Raw genomic sequence first — 20,050 nt, 5'->3', positions numbered from 1 at the left:
CTGCATCTTCACAGCATGAAATTTTTGAAGAGAGGATGTGTATGTGTGTGGTGTGTGTGTGTGTGTGTGTGTGTGTGTGTGTCTGTGTGTGTGTGTGTGTGTGTGTGTGTGTAGGTAAGATTGAAAAAACAGAATTAGGGAGTTGGGCGGTAGCACAGTGGGTTAAGTACATGTGGTGCAAAGTGCAAGGACTAGAGTAAGGATTCCAGTTCAAGCCCCCTGGCTCCCTACCTTCAGGGGAGTGGCTTCACAGGAGGTGAAACAGGTCTGTGGGTATCTATCTTTCTCTCCCCCTCTGTCTTCCCCTCCTCTCTCCATTTCTCTGTCCTATCCATCCAACAATGACGATATTAATTACTACAACAATAAAACAACAAGGGCAACACAAGGGAAAATAAATAAATATTAAAAGAAAAAAGAAAACAGAATTATAGAATAAGAAACAAATTGTACATTTTTCTATCACAGACTTGTCCTTTTTCCTTATTCCTTGAATAGGGTTGACAAAGGTTCCCATGAGGACTGGAATTGCTGTAAATTTGACAGCATCCCTGAGAAATCACTTCCATTCTTGAAGTGGCAATATCAGCCAACAATTAGAAACTGATGTAATCAGTTCCTGTTACAGCTATTTACACAAAGCAGCTCTCAATAAGGAGAGAACATGATGAAACATCGACTTGACCTGTGGTTTTTCTGGCCAAGAATGGTAAGAATTTTCCACACTATTGCTCAGTTTCTATCTAACATTACTTCTACTACTTGTTTGTCTCACTAATGAAATTGATTGTTACTGAAACTTACAAAGGTCCATGTGCTTCCAAATTGAAAAGGTTGGAAAAGACATAGATTGAGTGCTGGTGAAACTGCCTCAATTAACTTGTGTATTTAAGTGTCTATTATGTGATTTGGTTATTTGAGTACCTGTTATGTGGCATGTGTACTAAAATAACTAGCAGATGAATCAGAACTTGACACATTGAAGGAAATGCCTTCAAAATGTCAGATAAAGATATTGCAAAATAGTAATATGTAGCACTATTAATTTAATTGTCACAAAATGATTTATGATGGCTCACCTGGTTAATTGCATGCACTGCAGTGCACTAGGGTTCAGGCTCAAGCCCCTGGTCCCCACCTGCAGGGGGAAGGCTTCATGAGTGTTGACTCAGGGTTGCAGGTATCACTCTGTCTCTCTACCACTCTCTCCTTCATTCCCTCTCAGCTTCTTTCTCTATCCAATAATAAATAAAAGTTAAAAAAGAAAATTATTTAAAAAAAATTCACTTCTTATAAAATCATGAGATAGTATGTGTTTAAAATGAATCTTGACAATGATGAAATCCAGACAAATAGATAGGAGAGGTACTGAGCTTCTCCCTAATTGTCACATTGGATCCTATGGCTTTTTTGGCATGGAAGTTGTAATCATTAACTTGAAGTATCATTGAAATATTTTCTGAACTTGTGTTAAATATTATAATTATAGATGAGGCAACACTTACAAAGATTTTATTAGTAAAGATATTTTATTTTTATCTTTATGGTATAATTGCATGAAGTTTTACTGATCAAAATTAAGCACTTGTAATTTTTTTATTCTCAATTGGTATTTCCCAACTTCACAATGAGTAATATTTTTGATGCAGACATAATACTCCAGGAAAAAAAACACACACTATATTTTGAAGCCTCATATGTGAAAGTCCTTTTGCCCAACCATTACACAGTCTTCCCTCCTGCAAAACACTGTATTTTGGACTACTCTGTTCTATCGCCTCCAAAACAACCTCAGATGTTACTTTTTTAATTCTTAAATTATATGTTGACAGGGGTTTAAATCCATACCATTCCCACCACCAAAGTTCTGAATCTGTCCCCACTGCAATCCACCACAGTTCCCCTAAAGTTGTAGACATGGGCCGACCATCTCCTCTATAACTATCTGTCTACATTTATACAAAGATACCCTTCTTTTCCTGATGCAATCCTCTCTTTCCCACTAAACCTCTCATTACATCAAAGCTACACCCAGAAGTCCCTCTCCTTTTCCTTTCCTCTCTCTGGGTGCTGGAGCTGGAGTGCAGAGTATCCCTTATGCTATCACTTCTCCCCCGCTGGGAATATGGATCAGGGTTGTTTATGGAGAGCAGAATGTAGGAGTTCTGGCATCTGTAGCTGCTTCTCTCTTGAGCATGGGTGTTGACAGGTCGATCCATACTGCCAACCTGTTTATATCTTTCCCTAGTGGACCAGAGCACTGGAGATGCTAGGGTCCAGGACACATTGGTGAGATCATCTGCCTAGAGAAGTTGAGATAGAGTCATGGTAGCATCTGCAGCCTGGTATCTGGAAAATGGCATGACCTGAGATGAGAATTTTGTCTTGGATGAGAATGTTGTCTGAGAGAATGGTGTCAGAATGGAGCACCAGATCTGAAGAGTTGTGAGCTTGACTTCTCAGGCTGGTATCTCAGGTCACAGTCCACAGTAAGATTTCAATAGAAGCATAATGCGGGGTGGCAGCACCAGAAGTGATTTGGTTAAAGTTGACAGGGTTGCTATGGTGGTAAGGAATCATAGAAATGGAATTTCAACAAGTATGGGCATATCTTAGAGGTACCAGGACTAGAAGAAATGCAGGTCTTAAAAAGGATGCAAGGGGTTTCTTACAGTATTAGAGAAAGTTAAAATATCAATAATTATTATAGCCAGGTTAGTTTGGGGGCTAAGTATTTGTGGTACTATACTTAACTTCACTATGACCTGAATGCTTCTAGTAGTATCCGAACCTCCTTATATTTTGTATTTAATTAATTAATTTATTTTATTTAAGAAAGGAGACATTAACAAAACCATAGAATATGAGGGGTACAGTTCCGCACAATTCCCATAACCTGATCTCCATATCCCATCCCATCCCCTGATAGCCTTCCCATTCTCTATCTCTCTGGGAGTCTGGATCCCAGATCAGGGTCCTTGTGGGTTGAGAGGGTAGAAGGTCTGGCTTCTGTAATTGCTTCCCCACTGAACATGGGCGTTGACTGGTCGATCCATACTCCCAGTCTAGTCTGCCTCTCTCTTTTCCTAGTAGGGTGGGGCTCCGGGGAAGCAGAGCTCCAGTACACATTGATGGGGTCCTCTGTCCAGGGAAGTCTGATCAGCATCTTGCTGGCATCTGGAACCTGGTGGCTGAAAAGAGCGTTAACATACAAGGCCAAACAAACTGTTGAACAATCATGACCTAAAGACTGGAATAGTGCAGATGAAGTGTTGGGGGGGTATTCCCTGCATGCTCTTGTGTACTTATGCTTTCAGGTATATATTTTCCCCCTAGTTTATGGGCACGGGTGAACCTATGCTGTATCTCAGGGGACCTGGACTGTATCTAGGTTTGGGGACTTTATTGGGGAGTAGACCACCTGGAATGCAATTAGAGAATACTATGAAAAGGAAGGTCTCACCCAAGTGATGAAGGTGAAGGGTTGTCATTCCACACCTGAAGTCTCTGGACACAGTCTGAAGTGGAGCATGTTGTGGTGGCACTCGTTGCATTGATTAGGTTGCGATCCACCGCAGATGCAATATTATTAGATTTGAATTGAAAGCAGCATGTAGGAAAGTGGGCCCACCCTAAGGTTCCAGGACTGGGGGAAATATAGGCTCTATAGTGGAAATGTGATGTTCCTGTTGTCTTAGGGTTCAAGAAGACAATGGATAGTTATTGTTATCTTCACATTATTTGGTGATTGGGTAAACTTTGGAAAGTGCCTTTGATAGGGTTTGGGGTATAATACCCAGCATCTTGTATATAGCTGTGCTACCGGTTGCTTCTGTTTTCCCTGGTCCAGGCTTTTGAGAGAGTCCACATATCAAAGACTCAGCCTATGTATTAAAAAGACTCAGTCTGTGCTTTTTTTTTTCCTCCTACAGGGTTATTGCTGGGCTCGGTGCCTGCACCATGAATCTACCGCTCCTGGAGGCCATTTTTTTCCCCCATTTGTTGCCCTTGTTGTAGCTTCGTTGTGGTTATTATTATTGCCCTTGTTGACGCAATTCGTTGTCGGATAGGACAGAGAGAAATGGAGAGAGGAGGGGAAGACAGAGAAGGGGAGAGAAAGATAGACACCTGCAGACCTGCTTCATCGCCTGTGAAGTGACTCCCCTGCAGGTGGGGAGCCGGGGGCTCGAACCAGGATCCTTACGCCAGTCCCTGCGCTTTGCACCACATGCGCTTAACCCACCGCCACCGCCCGACCCCCTGTCTGTGTTTTAAGAAGTTCTAGACATATGATCAATTTTCCCCTGTCATATTATTAAATAGTGGTTTATATGTTTACACTTTAATAGTAATGTGCATAAACACCATTCCCACCACCAAAAGACTGTGTCCCATCCCAACCACCCTTGCCCCCCACCCCCTTTGCACCAGAAAGCCCAATGGCCACCCTCCCCTTCACCATAGTGGTGCCCTGCTCTCAATTTAATCAGATCCTGCTTTTAGTTTCCCTTTCTGTTCTTCTTACTCAACTTCTGTTGATGAGTGGGGATATCCCATACTCATCTTTATCTTTCAGACTTAGCTGACTTAACATAATTCCTTCTAGCCCTATCCAAGATGGGTCATATAAGGTGGGCTCATTGTTCTTAATAGCTGCATAGTATTCCATTGTGTATATGTACCACAGCTTTATCAGTCACTCATTTGCTGTTGGGTATCTGGGTTCCTTCCAGGTTTTAGCTATTATGAATTGTGCTGCTATGAACATAGGAGTACACACCTCTTTTTGGGTGGGTGTTATGGAGTCCTTGGGGTATATCCCCAGGAGTTACTGGGTCATATGGAAGGTCTATGTCTAGCCTTGTGAGAGTACTCCAGACTGCTCTCCAGAGAGGCTGGACAAATTTACATTCCCACCAGCAGTGCAAAAGAGTTCCTCTGTCCCCACAGCCTCTCCAACATTTGTTGCTGCTGTCCTTTTTGATGTATGCCATTCTCACAGGAGTGAGATGGTATCTCAATGTTGTCATAATTTGCATTTCTCTGACAATCAGCGACCTGGAACAGTTTTTCATATGTTTGTTAGCCTTTTGGATCTCCTCTGAAGTGAACGTCTTGTTCATATCCTCTGACCATTTTTGGATGGGGCCATTTGCTTTTTTGGTGCTAAGTTTGCTGAGTTCTTTGTATATTTTGATGATTAGTCTCTTATATGATGTTTGGCATGTGAAGATCTTCTCCCTTTCTGTGAGGGGTCTCTTTTTTTGTGTGATAGTTTCTCTGGATGTGCAGAAGCTTTTCAATTTGATGTAGTTCCATTGGTTTGTTTCTGCTTTAGTCTTCCTTGCAATTGGGTTTGTTTCATCAAAGATGTCCTTGAGGTGTAGGTGGGAAAGTGTTTTACCAATGTTTTCCTCTAAGTATTTGATAGTTTCCTGTCTGACATCCAGGTCTTTGATCCATTTGGAGTTGATTTTTGTTTCTGGTGAGATAAAGTGGTTCAGTTTCATTCTTCTCCATGTTACACCCCAGTTTTCCCAGCACCATTTTTTGAAGAGAGCCTCCTTCTTCCAGTTACTACTTTGGGCCCCCTTATCAAAGAATAGATGTCTATAGGTGTGGGGGTTTAGGTCTCTGCTTTCAATTCTGTTCCACTGGTCTGTGTGCCTGTTTTTGTTCCAGTACCAGGCTGTTTTGATGATAATGGCCTTATAATATAGTTTGAGATCTAGGCATGTGATGCCTCCATTTCTGGTTTTTTTTTCCTCAATATGGTTTTTGCAATTCTAGGTGATTTCTGGTTCCAGATAAATGAATGTAGTTTTTGTTCTATTTTCTTAAACAAGCTTGGTAGAACTTTGATGGGTATCATATTAACTTGTATATGGCTCTGGGGAGAATATTTATTTTGATGATATTTATTCTTCCAATCCATGAGCATGGGATATCTTTCCATTTCTTGGTATCAGTTTCTATTTCCTTGAGTAGCGACTCATAGTTTTCAGCATACAAGTCTTTCACTACTTTGGTCAACGTTATTCCTAGGTATTTTATTGATTTTGCTGAAACAGTAAATGGGAGTGATTTCTGGATGTCTTCTTCTTCAGATTTAGTGTTTGCATAAAGAAATGCCACTGATTTTTACATAGGATAAAAGGAGTTTTTTTAGGGTTTTATATACATAAAGTAAAGTGAGTTGAAAGTGAAGGGCAAAACAACATCAAAATTTTCTCAACTACAGACTTATACACTTAATGTTCCCTCATGAGATTGTGAGTGAATATGTTTGAGGTTCAGTAAGTCATCCACTTAGAAAATGCCAACCTGGAGTTAGAACTGCTAATCTGATTCTCTGTGGAGAAATTAAAACCAATATTATAGATATGATAATCACCCACATAGAAAGAGATGATAACCCAATATATGAGTGACTGGTATTAAAGAGAGAACATATATGTACATATATATATATATATATATATAGAGAGAGAGAGAGAGAGAGAGAGAGGAGCAGTAATTATCAATCCTAAGAATTACCCATCAGATATTTCAAAAACACAGATCACATATTATCAATGAGTTATTTTGAATATTGGGGAGAGGAGTATGCCCCAAGAAACCTTCAAATTAAAAAATATATATTTAAATGTCTGAATATATAAGTAAACATTTCTCTAATCATTTTAATTGGCAAAAGATCTCTGAAAAACCCACAAGATGAAAACAGAAGCTAATTTTAATAAAAACTTCAAAAATACTAATTAGCAACAACAAAATCTTCAAAAATTTTCTGTGCTCTATCTTTTATGCAATATTAGAACTACAGGGAAATTGAATTAGATATGCTTCTATATCTAAAATTATTATTTTCACTTGAGACAAAGAATTATCTATATAGTATTTTCTTCATCCTATTTTATTAAGTATATATTAACTATGGTTTCCACAATTACTAAAGGGAATTAAGAAGGATTTCTCACATCATTTATAAACAGCTAAACATGAAAACTTGATTATTAACAACTGGTCCCAATGGAACTAATTATTCAACAATATAAATACGTGTTATTAAAAATTAGAGTCTTTTCAGTAAATGAACACTATTTTGGTTCTTTACAGTGGTAGCAAAGTTATGTTTATTATGGTTTTTTTTTTGGAATGTGGGAGAGTATTTGAATGAGGCATTCCCTTTTACTAGTCCATATGCCATGCACTTATTAAATTTCTCTATTATAAGAATTTATAAATGTTATTTTCCCTAATAAAGTCAAGAATATAGATGTGGGGAGCTGGGTGTTAGCGCAGCGGGTTAAGCGCAGGTTGCGCTAAGCACAGGACTGGCATGAGGATCCTCGTTTGAGCCCCTGGCTCCCCACCTGCAGGGTAGTCGCTTCACAGGCGGTGAAGCAGATCTGCAGGTGTCTGTCTTTCTCTCCTCCTCTCTGTCTTCCCCTCCTCTCTCCATTTCTCTCTGTCCTATCCAACAACGATGACATCAACTACAAAAACAATAAAAAGACAACAAGGGCAACAAAAGGGAAGATAAATAAATAAAAATTACCAAAAAAAAAAGAATCTAGATGTGATTTCTCTAAACTGTGGGTGATTTTGCTCAGATGAAAGTACGGCTCACTTACTTTTACACTTTAAGTTACTGTAATTGAGTTTCCTCCTTATGTGTCTAGATATGCATGTTCTTTTCAACATTCTGGTCAACTAAGATAAATACCTTTGGCATTTTCTGAAAGGTTCTGAAAGACGGTATTGTAATCTGAGACAGAGAACCTATTAATTTGTACTAAAGAAATTAGTTTGCATTCACAGATGCATTTGAATTTACCTATTTGTGTATTTGATTCATTTTTAGATTTGTATTCATTAACAAGTCACTTTATTTGAAAATAATGTTATAAGACAATTGCCACATGAGTACAATTTCTCATATCCCTATGACTGGTGTCTGTAGAGGTCTCCACCATCCTGCACTAGATCTCCTATACCCTCTCAGCCTCCTTATGTGTGCTTGGCTCTGTTGCAGTAAACCACACTTACTTAGCCCAAGTTTCACCCTGTGCCTTTCCTTCCTTCCTCCCTCTCTCCCTCCCTGTGTAACCTCTAAATTCCTATTGGTCTGAGCTTAAAGCTCATGGTCACATCTGAGGAACATTGCAGGCTGCATTCATTTCAGGACCAGACTTTTTCAAGTGGCAGGGCAGGATACCCCCAGCATCCCTTGGGAGACTGGGGCTATCCCTACAGTCATTGCTTTATGGTGAGGAAAAGGTCCTGGGAGGGCCCACAAGATGCTGTTCCTTATGGAAGCAACCAGTGGTAGTGGAGAGAGGGACCCTTTAGAGGTACAGGACCATTATATTTGTATGGGAATCCAAGGATTCCCTAACTAGGGCCCTAGATGATGAGGTTGTGTGATATTGACCAAACTGGCAATTATTGAGTGAGGTAGTCTTTCACTTATCCAATTTTTGTAGCCCTCTTTTTATCTGATGATCTTAGATTTTAATTTTATTTCAGTTGTTTCAGCATTGAGTATCATTTGTTGAGCCAGCCAGAGTTAGGTTTTTGGGATCTGTCTTCTTTGGGCCTTTCTGCTAGGCTGCCCAAGTAATTTGGTCTAAGTCTTATCAATTACAGAATTTATGATGCCTTCTTTAGGCACTTCAGGTATATTACTGAGCACTTTGACTTTGAGCTATATAATTGCCTCTTATTTATGGATGCTTGTAAACCTGTACCCAGTACCCTATCCTACCCTATCCTAATCTGGTATTTGTTACTTGGTTAAATGACATGCCATCTAACTTGAATGTAGTGTCATTAGTCCCATGTGTTAGGAAAGGTCTCATCAGATTTGAAGAATTGCGAGGTTGACTTCTCAGACTCAGTATCTCTGGTTACATTCCACAGTAGGAATTCAATAGCAGCATATTGTGGGGTGGTGGCACCAGGAGCAATTTGGTTAAAGGTGACAGAGGTGACATGACATAAAGAATCATAGAGAAGGAATATCAAGAAGTATGGGCATATCTTAGAGGTACCAGGACTAGGAGAAATGAGGGTCTTAAAGAGAATGCAAGAGGTTTCTTATAGTCTTAGAAAAAGTTAAATATCAGTAATTATTATAACCAGGTTACTTGGGGGGTTTGTTTTCTATGATAATCCAATGGTTAGTATACTTGACTTCATTATGCTTTGAATCTTTTAATTACTTACAAGGCCAAAAGGTCTTGACTTGTCTGGCCTAAAGCTATAGTTGATTTACATGTCATGTTTACAGAGCTATATCTTCAGATACATTTTTAGAGATCCGTGAACAATTATCATGGATAATTTTCAGGGTTTGATCATCTTGCAAATCTAAGATATTAAATGTTTAGGCAAAAGCTAATATCTGTGCTTAGGGCTATGATCTAGGCAGTTAGGGATATTAAATTACACCCCCCCGGCATGTCGTATTACTAGTGATTGACCTAAATAGTGATAGGACTAGAATTTCACATCTTCTTCATCACTGAAGTCTATGCCTTCCCCATAGTTAACCACGATAGTTGTCTAGATTTCATAGTTTCTTATAGCTAATTTCATATATACCACAGCTTTCCTTTTGTAATATTTTGTTGGTGATTTCATAATGATCGATAAGATTGTGTTATAGGAGGGGTACAATTCAATATAATTCTCATCACCAGAGTTCCATATCCCCTCCCCTCCATTGAAGTTTCCCTATTCTTTTTTTTTTTTTTTTTTTTTGCTTCCAGGATTACTCCTGGGGCTCAGTGCCTAGAATGAATCCAGTGCTGCTGGTGGTAATTTCCCCCATTTTTTTGCCATTGTTTTTGTTATTGCTGTTGTTGTTGGATAGGACAGAGAGAAATCAAGAGAGGAGGGGAAGAGAGGGGGAGAGAAAGATAGACCCCTGCAGACCTGCTTCTCCACTTTTGAAGCTGCTCCTCTGCAGTTGGGGAGCTGAGGTTTGGGAACTGGTTTCCTTGAGCCTGTCCTTGTGCTTTTTTAAAAAAATATATTTATTTATTTATTTATTTATAAAATAGAAACACTGAGAAGACCATAGGATAAGAGGGGTACAATTCACACTACCAGAGCTCCATATCCCATCCCCTCCCCTGTTAGCTTTCCTGTTCTTTAACCCTTTGGGAGTATGGACCCAGGGTTATTATAGGGTACAGAAGGTGGGAGGTCTGTCTTTTGTAATTGCTTCCCTGGTGAATGTGGGCATTGGCAGGTCTAGCCATACTCCTAGTCTGTCTCTCTCTTTCCCTAGTGGGGCAGGACTCTGGGGAAGCGAAGCTCTAGGACACATTGGTGGGGTCGTCTTCCCAGGGAAGTATAGTTGGCATCATGGTAGCATCTGGAACCTGGTGGCCTCCCTAACTTCCCAGTTTCAAAGCAGCCTCCTTGCAGAGCTCAGGCCATGTGTTGTCTCTGAGTTGCCATCCTGACTTCACTCTATGTGTTCTTAACCCACTTCACTACTGCCCATCCATCAGAGTTTCTCTATTCTTATCCCTCTGTGAGTATGGGCCCAAGATCTTTATGGGGTACAGAAGGTGTGAGGTCTTGCTTCTGTAATTGCTTTTCCACTGGACATGTGTGCTGACAGGTCTATCTATACTCCCAGCCTATTTCTGTCTTTCCCTAGTGGGGTAGGGCTCTGGGTAGGTGGGTTCCAGGACACATTGGTAAAATCATCTGTCCAGGGAAGTCAGGTTGGTGTCACGGTAGCATCTGCGGCTTGGTAGTTGAGTAGCATTAGATATAAAGCAAAATGGTTGTTTTAATAATCAGGAACCTAAAGATGAAAGTACAGCAGAGAAAATTTAGGGTCTTTGTGTTGGAAGGAGCTAGGAAGTCTATTTTACATATATTCCTATAAAAATCTGTTAGATAATCTGGCATCACATTACCAAGATATTGGAAACAGTTGAAATCTATCTTCTTAAGAAGAAAGGTAAACTAATATACTTTGTTTTAAGGCTACTATAAATGCTCTGGTAGAGGAAATGCAGATATGTGGAGACCCTTAAAGGGAATATAAAATTGAGATCATAGTGACGTAGACTACGTTAGGGTCACTAGACTGAAGAGGTAATTCAAATATGCTGCTTTGTTAGTATTAAAATCATATAAATGTCTCGATTCCTCATTATGTATTTCAAGAATTTCTTTAATATTTTAATTTTATTTTTATTGGGAGGACTAATGGTTTACAGTCAACAGTAAATAAAATAGTTTGTATATATGTAACATTTCTTGTTTTTCCACATAGCAATTCAACCCCCTCTAGGTCCTCTTCTGCCATCATCTTCCAGGACCTGAACCCTGTATCATCTCTTTGAACATATCCCCCCATAGAAAACTCATGAATTCTGGAAGTTGATTCAATTCAGTGGGTCCTAAAATTTATTTGAACTTCTACTGAATATTTTGCCCGGAGGTCTATTTCTTCATATTATATTTTGGAGGTGGGTTATGAATTAAATGTAGTAAAAATTACTTAGCAAGAATTCTGAAGGCATAGTGCCAATTCTTTCTAGAATATATACCTGTAAAATATTCTTATTTCCTTTTTTGGAGTGCTCAGTCATAAATAAAGTAAGAAAATGACTATCTTAATAAACACAGTCTGTTCTGCTTATGACTACTGCTTGTATATGACTTTCATTTAAATATTTTCATGTTGACAGAAAAACGCAAATGTAAAATGCATATTACGTTTCTCAAAATGCTATATATACAAATATTTCCCATTCTTTATGCTCCTTTAAGCCTTACCATGCTACCATGAGGTATGGTTCTTAATTAATCTATTCTTGAATATTAGCTGGCTTGCCATTTATAGTGAGTTTTATAGCTAACATGACTTCTAAAAATTGGTCATAAGATACAATATAATTATATTAGACAGCTGGGTCACTTAACTTTGGAGTTCTAAGTTATGTTATCAGGAAATCCTGAGGATCCCATTATGCAGTGAAATATGCATCTTCAACCCCCACCAGCAGCTGGCATTGACCATCAACTATCTTTAAGTAAGTCCAGCTCCCTGTAAGTCACCTCAGCATTTGCATCTTCCAATCTCAGACTTCAGATATGAGTCTGGAATAAGAAATTATGTTTTCTCTACATATTATATACAGATGTTGTGTGCTTACTATCTTAAATGTTAGTGCTGTGGGATGACTTGTAACAGTGATATAACTGGAACAGTTTATATAATTCCCTAATATTATATTTATAGAGGCAAGTTAATATGCAACAATAGTATTTAAGTGAGAATTGCTACCTTTTGGCAGCTAGAATTTAAAATATTAATTTTGGAGAGTCGGGTAGTAGCCCAGCGGGTTAAGGTCATGTGGCTCAAAGTGCAAGGAATGGCTTAAGAACCCTGGTTCGAGCCCCTGGCTCCCCACCTGCAGGGGAGTCGCTTTACAGGTGATAAAGCAGGTCTGCAGATGTTTATCTTTCTTCCCCTCCCCTCTGAATTTGTCTCTATCCTATCCAATAAAATAGGGAAAATAAATGGCTGCCAGGAGCAGTGGATTCAAAGTATAGGCACCGAGCCCCAGCGATAACTCTAGAAGAAACAAAAAAGGAATAAAGTCTCTCTATATTTTTTAATCAAAGGAAACAAACGGGAGTTTGAGTTTCTTGTCACTCATCTGAATTGGGGGGCAGTTATGTAATGATTCAAGTACAATGCAGACTTCACAAAGCATATGCATGTCAAATATGCAAATATACTTCTTTGGAAGCATTTACAATCCTGTTAGCTTGATCTAAATATAGTGTTGATGAAAGATTGCCAAGATGGTTAATGAAAGAATATTTTTCTGAAGTCATGTGTTAAAATGGCTATTTAATAAATATTCCTATTTATACTACTTTAATGCATTGATGGTAGTCCATACTGCTTTGCCAAGTCGTTTTATTATGTTGTATTTCTAATTTGGAAAAAATATTCATAAATGATAAACAATTGCTATGGTTAGAATATTTTTTATTTATTTATAAAAAGGAAACATTGACAAAACCATAGGATAAGAGGGGTACAGCTCCACACAATTCCCACCACTAGAACTCCGTATCCCATCCCCTCTCCTGATAGCTTTATTATGGCAAAAATAAGAACTGTATTATTAGATACATTGAAAACCATGGGACTCCAGTTGTTTTCATAACTCTTTTCAAATAATATTTTAAGGAGTAAAGATTATGGTAACAATTACAGTGGCCATATTTATTTTACCACTATTGTATAGGAAATGTAATACATATGGATAATCATTAGGTAAAGAAACAAAATAAGGGGGTGACATCCACTATCTTTTAGTCTTCTACTCTTTTTTATCTCTTCCTTCATTTTTAAATATTTATTTATTCCCTTTTTTGCCCTTGTTATTGTTGTAGTTATTATTGTTGTTATTGATGTCATCATTGTTGGATAGGACAGAAAAAATGGAGAGAGGAGGGGAAGACAGAGAAGGGGAGAGAAAGAGAGACACCTGCAGACCTGCTTCACCGCCTGTGAATTGACTCCCCTGCAGGTGGGGAGCTGGGGACTCGAACTGGGATCCTTACACCGGTCTTTGCGCTTTGCACCACCTGCCCTTAACCTGTTGTGCTACCGCCTGACTCCCTAGTCTTCTACTCTTTGGTCACATTATTCTGTTGTATACATGCCAACTAAATGATAATCTCTTTTTAATTATTTATTTTTATGTTATTGTTATTTATTTATTTATTTATTTATTACTGAAAGAGATAGAGAAAGAAACAGTGAGAGATACCCGGACGGACACTGCTTAGGTCTGGGTTATGGTAGTGATAGGGGATTGAACCTGAGACCTTAGACCCTCATATATCAGAGTCTCATACATTACTGTTATACTATCTTCTCAGCCTTAGGAAAATCTTGTGAAAGTACAACAAAGTAGTATCTTGACCTTTTTGGGTCAGAATAAAATTGCAATACCTGAGAGAGCTCTCGATGCCACTGTAATCTGGCCTCTTTTTCTGTATCCACTCTCTTTTTCTGTATCCACTCATCTTTAATTATACTAGGTTCCTACTGTTTTTTAATCACCTCAGTCATAGTCTCTATCTATAAAGTATGTGTTTTGGGTTTTTCCATGACAACATTATTATTTTTTTTTTTACTGGAGGGTTAATGGTTTACAGTATAATCCTTAAAACATAGGCACAACCTCTCATGTCCCCATCATAGGTGTCTAGGAAACACAACAGGACCTCAATGCCCCTTCATCCTGTCCCTTGCCCTCCTTCCCAAGTCCTTTGCTTTGGTACAATACTCCACCCCCAGTCCAAGTTGCATCTTTTGTTTTTCCTTACTGTCCTTTGTGCTTAAATTCCATGAGTAAGATCAATTGGTATTGGTCTTTTTCTGACTTTTCTCATGATGCCTTCAAGTTCTGAGCAAGATATTGCAAAGGAGATTACCTCATTTTTATCAACTACATAATATTCTACTGGGTAGATGTACTGCAACTTTCTTAGCTACTCATTAATTCAAGTTTCTGAGCATTACCTTCAGAAGGTAATTGTGGGGAGTCTGAAAAAAAGCACATTTCCTCATGTCTCAGATGTTCTCTTTTTATTCTCAGTGGAGTTATTTTATTTTAATATTTAATTTATTTATTCCCTTTTGTTGCCCTTGTTGTTTTATTGTTGTAGTTATTATTGTTGTTGTCATTGTTGGATAGGACAGAGAGAAATGGAGAGAGGAGGGGAAGACAGAGAGGAGGAGAGAAAGATAGACACCTGCAGACCTGCTTCACCGCCTGTGAAGCGACTCCCCTGCAGGTGGGGAGCCGGGGTTCAAACCGGGATCCTTATGCCGGTCCTTGTGCTTTGCGCCACCTGCGCTTAACCTGCTGTGCTACAGCCCGACTCCCTCTCAGTGGAGTTATTTTAAAATGAGCATAAAGTAGAAAAGAAGTGGTAAAGACTAGGAAAGGAAGTTATAGGTGTATTGTTGGTTAGTCCCACCACTTTTCAAATATTGGTACTACTGTAAGTATACTAGACTGAATGCAAATTTATCTTTTTTTCAGTTCTTTTTTTTTTTTGCACTTGAGATTGAGGTGCCATCTCACACAGGATTTTGTTTTCTTAAGATTTAAAGTGTCGGGAGCCGGAGGTGGGCAGTAGCGCAGTGGGTTAAGTACACATGGCACAAAGTGCAAGGACCAGCAGAAGGATCCCTGTTCGAGCCCCTGGCTCCCCACCTGCAGGGGTGTCCTTTCATAGGCAGTAAAGCAGGTTTGCAGGTGTCTATCTTTCTCTCTCCTTCTGTTTTCCCCTCCTTCTCCATTTCTCACAATAACGACAACAATAACAGTAACTACAACAATAAAACAACAAGGACAACAAAAGGGAAAATAACTAACTAAATAAATAATTTTAAAAAAGATTTAAAGTGTCAAGAACCTACCTACTGATCCAGTTATAGAGAAAGCAAATTCTATGGGTTGGGCAGGGGGGAGGGGAGAATGAATCAGGTTTAAAGTGTCTTCACTGTTCAGTGAATCCTACTAACTCAGTAGCAAATTAAACTGATATTATAGCACATCTAATTTTTTTTTGCCCCCAGGGTTATTGCTGGGGCTCCGTGTCTGCACCATGAGTCCACTGCTCCAGGATATCATCTTTTCCCCTTTTGTTGTCCTTGTTCCATCATTGTTGTGGTTGTTATTATTATTGTTGTTGTTGCTGTCGTTGGATAGGACAGAGAGAAATGGAGAGAGGAGGGGAAGACAGGGGGAGATAAAGATAGACATCTGCAGACCTGCTTCACTGCCTGCAGGTGGGGAGCTGGGGACTCGAACCCGGATCCTTAAACCAGACCTTGTGCTTCATACCACATGTGCTTAACCCGCTGCGCTACCACTGAACTCCCAGCACATCTATTTGTACATAGTTTTCATTTGTCATATAAGTAAGCATTTGAGGAGTATTCACTAAGACATCGAAAACATTGGTGTACTGTGGCTTAACGATTCTTAGCTGTGGAGATGAGCTCAAATAACATTCTCTAAATATTTGATTTGAGTTTATGGTTTCTTATCTTTCTATTTTAGTGATTGGTTTTATATCAAAAATAAGCAATTCCTTTTAGTTTAGCAAAACTCAGATGAGATAAAATTCTTAATTAAAAAATAAATGTATTTATGAAAAATCATTACTGATTTATATTTTCATGTTACAAGATAAAATGTTTTATGCATTCAGGTTATTATAGTAATGACAAAAATCATAAATATGTTGGTGAAGGTACTGATGATAATGCCTATTAAATATGCATTATGTCATACCTTATTATAAATGAATGAATTAGTTAATTTTTAATTAATGCTGTGATCTATATCACAGTATAGTGATAGGTATAGGTATAGTGGTTTTTTTTTAATTTTTATTGCCACCAGGGCTGTTGCTGGGGCTTTAGTGCTGGCATGAGGAATCCACTGTGTCCAGCGACCATTCCTCCTCCCCCTCCTCCTCCCCCTCCCCCTCCCCCTCCTCCTCCTCCTCCTCCTCCTTTTTCTCCTCCTCTTTCTCCTTCTCCTCCTCCTCCTCCTTTTTCTCCTCCTCTTTCTCCTTCTCCTCTTCCTCCTCCTCCTTTTTTTCCTCCTCCTCCTTCTTTTTCTTTTCTCTTTTGTTTGATAGGACAGAGAAAAAATGAGAAGGGTGATGAAAATAGAAAAGGAGAGACACCTTTCTTGAAGTGCCACCCACTACACACCGGTTGGGATTGGGAGCTTAAACCTGGGTTCTTTTGCTTGATAAAGTGTGTGCTCATTGGAGTGTGCTACCTGTACGTATAGTTTTGACATCACTTTACTAATGAGAAAGCCATAGTGCTGTTGAAAAATAAAGTGACCAAACTGGAGTGAGTAACAAATATCTGACAGAGAATGGAGTTTTCAGTCTTCAGATATGGCCTCCAGGGTTTCACTGGCGCCTGAAGTCTGAATAGCTATTCCTTCATGAAAACATGTTTGCTCCACTAGGTGAGCCACCACCCAGCCCCTTATTCTAGAAATTGTGACACTGAAGTTTATTTTGGATTTTTAAATAGGAAATATGCTTAATAAATTAAAAGAAAACAGGGACTGGGTGGCAGTGCACCTGGTTGAGTGTGCATGTTAGAATGCTAAAGGACCGGGGTTTAAGCCCCTGTTCCCCACCTGCAGGGGGAAAACTTTACGAGTGGTGAAGTAATGCGGCAGGTATCTCTTTGTCTCTCTATTTCTCTATTTCTTCTTGATTTCTAGATGTCTGTGTCCAATAAATAAAGATAGTAAAACATTAAAAACCTAAGAGAAAACAGAATACCTATATGTCTCATACAAATATTTACCAGTGAACATATTATAATCCCAGTAATTTAATTTAGGGAATTTTTACTTATGAATGGGGCTGATCTGATAAAGAATAATAGTAATGAGGAGAAAGATGAAATATGGAGAAAAGATTGGCTGACTTAAGCCATTTCCTGTACCAATTATATAAACATTTGGATGCTTGGGAAGGAATTCTTCTTGAATTAGTTAATTTTGAGTGAATCACTCTTTGGGAACTGATCCTAAAAGATAGTCTCAATCACTCTCAGAGTGAAAGGGACTGATACAGTTTGGCTTATTGATGGCATGTTCTAAATCCACACGTCTGTTCAAAATTTTGAAATCCATAAAACAAAGTTTTCAGATATTCAAGCCTGAGCCTGCGGAAGACTCTGAGTCTCATAACTTGAAATGAACTAAATTGTGTCAAGTGTTTACTACTGAAATCTTCCCTGAAAATTGGCATGTCATATTTGCAAGGGAAGGTGGATCCTTCATGTCAGTTTCTAGTAATAATAAGGAGAAAAAAAAACATTTCAAATATGCAATGGTAGAAACAAAGTGTGAGAGAGAATGCTACACAGTTTGATATTAAGGTTAAAAGATTTCTAGTTAGTGCCAAGGAAATAAACATATTTTTTCTGAGTTTGTCTAGTTTCTACTTTTCTTACTATAGAATCTTTCAATAGCAGGTGCTTCACAAACGGGTAGTAAGAGTGGACAGTGATTTCCAAGCAGTTTACCAATACCAAGTCCTCTTACTTATTTTATTCTTTAAGAGTATTATTGCGGGAGTCGGGCTGTAGCGCAGCGGGTTAAGCGCAGGTGGCGCAAAGCACAAGGACCGGCATAAGGATCCTGGTTCGAACCCCAGCTCCCCACCTGCAGGGGAGTCGCTTCACAGGCGGTGAAGCAGGTCTGCAGGTGTCTATCTTTCTCTCCTCCTCTCTGTCTTCCCCTCCTCTCTCCATTTCTCTCTGTCCTATCCAACAACGACAACAACAATAATAACTACAACAATAAAACAGCAAGGGCAACAAAAGGGAATAAATAAATAAAATAAATATTTTAAAAAGTATTATTGCATTTTCACCTTGTGAATGTTTCACAGGGACATGTAGACCAAAGTGTACCAGAGTGAAATACCAAAGTGATACCAGAGTGATAACTGGATCTTTCTCTCTTTCCTCCTTTCTCATTAATAACAAAATCTTTTTAAAAAAAAAAAAAACTGTATTTTAACAATGTACTATAACATCTTTCTATGACATTCTCTTTGAAAAATAGGATGGGATTTACATATAAATATGCAATATTGGGGTTCGGGCGGTAGCACAGCGGGTTAAGTGCACATGGTGCAAAGCACAAGGATCCCAGTTTGAGTTCCAGGCTCCCCACCTGCAGGGGGGTTGCTTCACAAGTGGTGAAGCAGTTCTGCAGGTGTCCATCTTTCTCTCCTCCTCTGTCTTTCCCTCCTCTCTCCATTTCTCTCTGTCCTATCTGGCAACAATGACATCAATAACAACAATAATAATAACCACAACAATGATAAAAACAAAGCCAACAAAAAGGAAAATAAATAAATAAAAATAAGTAAATATGTAATATTAAGGGATTAATTTTAGTAGATATTAAATTTGTTTCTGATTTTTTGTTTGTGCTTTTGTTCTCAAAGCAATATATTGAAAGACCACTTCTGTATATGGCTAAGTAACTAGTGCCAAGGTAATGCTATGTACACATGCATATACACATACAGATGCACACACATATACATGTACTATATACTGTATATACCAGGCACTGGACAATTTGCAAAGCAAGTTACAGAAACACTGATTTGGGGTGTCGGTGATTCCTCTCAGTTTCCTGATTTGATACTTGTATGTATTTTCTAGAATGCTATGGTTTGGTTCCCAGATGAGCAAGTAGGTCTTGCTGAACTGTGGAATTCTAGATAGTTGAAGCAGCTGAAACTTCTGAGAAAGGGAAACTTATAGGCGGAAGCTGTGCAGGGAAGCAGAGCTCAGAAATCTGTATAGGTTCCCTAGGGGTCATTAACCAAGTGCAAACAAGGACAGGAGTCCAACAATTCTAGCAGAAAGTAGCTGGAGCAGAACTGAGGGAAGAGAAGGATATGAGAAGTGAAAAAGTGCTAATGGCTGTTGGACTTGCCCCTAGTCAATGTGGGAGGCCTTGCTGAGAGGACTCCAGACATTCAGTGAAGATCCCACAAAGGACACACATTATCAGTAAGAACCAGACTTTTGAGTAAAGTTCAAAACCTAAGGCAAAATAGACCAGCACTGACAAAACATAAAGCCAAAAACATGTGCCAGTAATTTTGTTCTGACAGACAGATCAGAAGTTCACATTTTCTAAAGGGAAATAACATAAACCAGATTCTATGCTATGTCACCCATAATTTTCAGCCTAAGAATATTACTTTCTAGATATGTAAAAATAAGGAACATGTTTTCACCTAGAAAATGGGTTTGTTATAAATAGACTAGAGATGACCCATTTATTGCAATGACCAGACATGAACTTTAAAGCAAACATTAAAAATGTTCAAGGACTTGTAGAAAAATATGTACAAAATAATTTAAGGGGTAGCAAAGAGAGAGAGAGAGAATGTATTTAACAATTAC

Source organism: Erinaceus europaeus, chromosome 17, assembly GCF_950295315.1.
Source record: "Erinaceus europaeus chromosome 17, mEriEur2.1, whole genome shotgun sequence".
Lineage (NCBI taxonomy): Eukaryota > Metazoa > Chordata > Mammalia > Eulipotyphla > Erinaceidae > Erinaceus > Erinaceus europaeus.
The sequence above is the reverse complement of the archived record's forward strand: the minus strand, read 5'-3'. Positions refer to the sequence as shown.